Below are 5,000 nucleotides of genomic sequence, written 5' to 3'. Positions count from 1 at the left end.
TGGGGGGTCTCTGTGTGACAACATGAGCTTCATGTTGCATTAGTTTCGTTCCAAAATGTGACGTTTGAAAAATGTCACCATTTGAAAAAGTGCTACCTGATCCTGCAAAATTACATTTTTAAAGAATAGCAGGCAGTCTATATTCTGCGGCGTCAGAATGATGACAGTTTTGCAGACTGGATCAAGTTTATTTTAGAGAGATTGAGTGATAAACTTAAAGTAATAATCCGTAACATTTCCATATCAATAAATGTCTGTTTAGCTGCTCTCTATCACCGATTGATATAACACAATAGTGATTCAACCTAAGAGAAACTCAAACTGCATCAACAGAAAGTTGATGCTCCGCCCACACTGTTTGATTGACAGGTGATCTCTGGGAAGAGCAGTGCAGAAACAACACAGCAATGAGGCTGAGCAACAAAGATGGAGACAAAAAACAAAACAAAACACGGATCTCACAGATTTACACTTCCAAAATAAGTATATAATGTTTTGGAATAGAGCTTATATTTGCAGAGGCTGAACTGTGCTACATTATACCTGACAACTTGCAGTAAATCATAACTGGCTGCAGCATGTAAAGTTTATCAAATATCGGGTTATCAACATGTTCAAATGTCTAGACATGAGTTCACTGCTGAAACAGTCTTTTAATGGTGTACAGGTCACAGGCTTGGCTACCGGACAGTCGGACTGTACCACAGCCAGATTTGTGCCGAAAAAAGTGTTCGCAAATAATTCAAAGTGTTTGCTTTAACTTGCTTGAGTCCCAGGTGGGTGGCAGCAAGTGAAGGCAATCACAGGACAGTATTTAAAAGTTTATTTGGTATACCTTTCTTTGATTAATTTAACTTAAATGACACAATTTGGATGTTACAATGCAGTAAACCCCACCCAGCTGGCACTCCAGGAAGGTTAAAACAAACACTTAGAATGCATTGCAAATACTAATGTGTGACCCGAGTTGCATCACAGCTGAGGGTGAAAATATCAGTGTCTTTGTGGTTTTATTATTTTCTGGTCTGGTTGTTATGCAACCGTTCAGTGTTTAGAAAGGAGGCTTGGTGCTGCCAAATCAAACAGACTGATAGCCAGTTGGTGCCATGAGTCATTCTCTTAGATATTAATTCCATTATTCTTTATCATCTTTCTCTGCGTTTTGCTCCAGATTGTCCTCGCTGTCTTGGAGATAAATTCAGTCATTCTTATAATTATTTACTGTATATTTCTCACTCTCCCCTATCTGTCGCTTTTACATTTGTAAAAGTCATTTTTTTCTTGTTGTCTCTGTTTCTCCCTGTAGTTTTCTCTACCAGTTAATAAACTAAAGTTAGTTTGTTCTACCAGATAATGAAGTAGTGGGATAAACAGGACTTTGCTATTCCTTGGTATCTTGCAAATTCTCTAGAACACACACGTGCGCAGTCACACACTCAAACACACACTTCAGCGTCCCCTAATGAGCCATAGATTTAGACAATGTGTAATTTATCTTAATCCCTGTATCTCTATTGATTTCTCTATCTCTCTCCTACACTTTCTCTGTTGCTTTGCATCTTTCAGTCCATGCAATCTATAGCAGTCACACTGACAAACTGAAGAGTAAGTGCAGATTTGGAACTGTTTTCTATTTTTTTGTCTAGAGAAAGTTGATTGAGCCTGCATGCTTTTTTTCCAGAAACACCCTGATTCACATTCATACAGTTACACACATTCACAGCGGACAGCTCAGCTCAGCTTAGGTGCCCCTTGGGGATGGAAAGGCCTGTCTCATTCACTTTCCCCACCCACATTTTCCCAACCGGTCTGGGGAATCAAACGGGCGACCTTTGGGTCACAAACCTACCTCTCTAACCTCTTGGCTACTGCTGCCTAGATTAATTATTCTCACAATCACTCTCCCTTTCTATCTCAACTCTCTCTCATTGTGTTGAAGAGCGAAAAATTATGTTTGCTCACACACACACACACACACACACACACACACACACACACCCTGGCACGCAAACAGTCCCCCCGCCCCCCCACAGCAGTCCTATCAGCCTCTATTGTATTTCTGTGTTTGTCTAGCCTACTAATTAATAACTTCTTATCAGGACGGAGGCAACAATAAAGTGTCCCTGCCAAGCCAAACGCTTCCTTCCCCTCCGTAACCATCTGAACAAACCTGGTAGCTGGCGCCAACCGACCCGTCACACCCCACAGCTGACTGCAGGGAGCTACACACACACACACACACATATACACACTGGCACAATAGCAGACACACACAAAGTGACAATAATATACATACAGTATATACAGCATAGATATACTGTAGGGCGGGGTCCAAAATTAATGAGTTCAGGGGGGAAATGCTCTTGAAATTTCATAAAATAGACGTAAAATTAAAAAATAGGACAAAAAATGTCGGCTTAACTGACGGTGATGAATCCGTCCGCCCAGAAAAAGTTAAACTGGATTGAACTTTCTGTTCATCAGTCCTGTCTGGACATCAGACAGCTCTCATTGAAAATTAATTGAAATGAACGGAGACGGACAGACACAACGGATCAGTGTGGCCGCCGCCTAAGACTAGGTGGTTCTTTCCAGTGCATTCTGGGTGAGAAAAAGAGCATTTTTCAACCACAAAAAAAAAGAAAGCGGTAGAAAATGTTGGCAACACACAGCCAACAGTATAAGAAAAATTCCGACCCCACACAAACCACTGTGTTAACAAAAAGTGAAACAACCAATGTCGTAACACACTCATCAATGGAGGAGTGGAAGATGGACTGGATGGAGACAGAGAGGGGAAAACAGCTCCATTCTCTTCTGGAAGGGTTAGAAGTTTAATAAAATTTTAGTACTACAAATTGAATGTTTAATGCCAATATGCAATGTAAACGTATAATTTCATAGCTCAGTAAAATTGCCACAAAAAGGACCAGAATGGCCCTAAAAATCAGATCAAGGGGGCAAAAAAGGAAGAAAATGTAATTTCTTACCCCGCTGTAGTGTGTGTGTATGTGTGTGTGTGTGTGTGTTTGCATTCTAACATTTAGAACGGACAGAGGACAGTAGGTGAAGCGAACACACACCCACACACACACTTACACTCTGTCTCGACACTGGCACACACACTCATGAACCAATATTGCCATACGCTGTTCAACATACACTCATCTGCACATGACTTGCTTACTTTACGACTTCCAAACGGCTAAATATTGTCGTTATGTCCTGGATTCCTCTGCACACACTATACTTTACTGTCTGCTTCCCTGTTGTGTCTTCACAACTAGGAAAATAACAGACACAGATTCATGAACCAATACAGCCATATGGAGCATAAACACACATCTTAACACACACACGCACACACACTCATACACACACACACATAGCGGAGCGATGAAAATGAAAGGTTTTGTTATTACTCATGTCCTGAGGGAGAGGTTTATTTGACTTACTGCAGGACAATGTAGTTGACATAAAGGACGTTATTTTCGAGGCCATTGTTTCTTCTGCCCACAGCTGTCGTTGAATAGAGGTTGGAGGAGGCTGTAGGGTGTGTGTGTGTGTGTGTGTGTGTCAAGGACAGAGAAGGAATCCAGGCGTTCTGAAAGCAGATCACTGTACGAAGAGGAGATAAGCTATTGCACTGAACATCACACACACACACACACACACACACACACACACTGCTTCATAAGGGAATAGGAATGGACAATGAAAAAGAGTGATTGATGTGCTGGATCCAGGCCACCACAGGTCGTTTAATTAAATTAAATTTAATTTAACTTAATTTCTTACCCACAGCAACTTGCAATATGTGAGCCGGTATGATTCAGTGTTTTGCTCAAGGGCACTGGGCTACTGATGGACACATTATCTGTTGTGCAGTTGAACTTGCAGCCTTTCAGTTACAGAGCGATCTCTCCTCCCAGGAATGTGAGATCATTTCCTCCACTTGAAGTTCTATAATGTGTGGTTTTGTTTATAGTGGTGGAAAAACATTATTTCAAGCATCAACACGCCTGCTTTCCTTCATCTGCTAAGTCCTTTCTCATATATGAGCTGTTAAATGATGTGTTCATGTGCCAGTGGGAAGGTCCAGCTTCCAAAACCACAGCTAAACAGGATGCGTTCACGTGCTATTTTGTCAGAAAAACAAACCCGGATGACAAACGATAAACAAACACGGCAGCTTAAAAGTGAAGTTAATTTAACAAACTTGATTTCAACAACTGTTACTTATGACGATTAGTCTGGCCAACTGGCACAAAATTTGATTTTTCCGCTCTGTTGAGAAGGTTAAAGATTATCATTGTGCCTTAACTCAGAAACTCGGATAACAGAATTTTCTCTCACTTTCCCACTTCATCATCTCACTCTGAATGGCGTTCATGTGAAATATCCAAGTAGGAAATTTGTTTTTCCCAATATTTCTGATAGCACGTGAATGCAGAAATCGTTTTCTCTTATTTTCCATTTCCTGACTGAAGGATGCAACTCCAAACTCCAAACATACTTCTGAAATTATTCCTCAACCACACCCTATCTGTGAAGGATTAGGTGTCCCTTGTGGTTACTGTAACCATCAGACATGCACACACACACACACACACACACTTAAAGGTTGGGTGGGCTCTTTGCGTTGCGTGTGTGACTGTGTTACTGCGGTTTTGGTTCTGTTTTTTATCTGCATGTTAAAACAGCCAAGAGGCATAAGCCAGAGTTCAGGACAATTCTCAGTGTGTGCGTGTGTGTGTGTGTGTGTGTGTGTTTGGGTGTTTGCCTGTATAGGGATAATAAAGTGGTGGGACAAACAGGACTTTTGCTATTCCTTGGTTTCTTGCAAATTCTCTAGAACACACACATGTGCGCACTCACACACTCAAACACACACATCAATGTCCCCTAATGAGCCATAGATTTAGAATGTGCAATTTATCTTAATCTCTGTATCTCTCTCTCTCTGTCACACACACCCACACACACCCACCCACACACAC

General features: G+C 41.3%; 1 protein-coding gene across 1 annotated transcript in view; it reads right to left on the bottom strand.

Moving 5' to 3' along the window:
* Positions 1–5,000, bottom strand: part of dynlrb1 (dynein, light chain, roadblock-type 1) — a 242,234-nt gene that overhangs the window by 53,848 nt on the left and 183,386 nt on the right. The gene's annotated exons all lie outside the window — the stretch shown is intronic.

This window comes from Centroberyx gerrardi, chromosome 5, assembly GCF_048128805.1.
Source record: "Centroberyx gerrardi isolate f3 chromosome 5, fCenGer3.hap1.cur.20231027, whole genome shotgun sequence".
Classification (NCBI taxonomy): Eukaryota; Metazoa; Chordata; class Actinopteri; order Beryciformes; family Berycidae; genus Centroberyx; species Centroberyx gerrardi.
The sequence above is the reverse complement of the archived record's forward strand: the minus strand, read 5'-3'. Positions and strand labels throughout refer to the sequence as shown.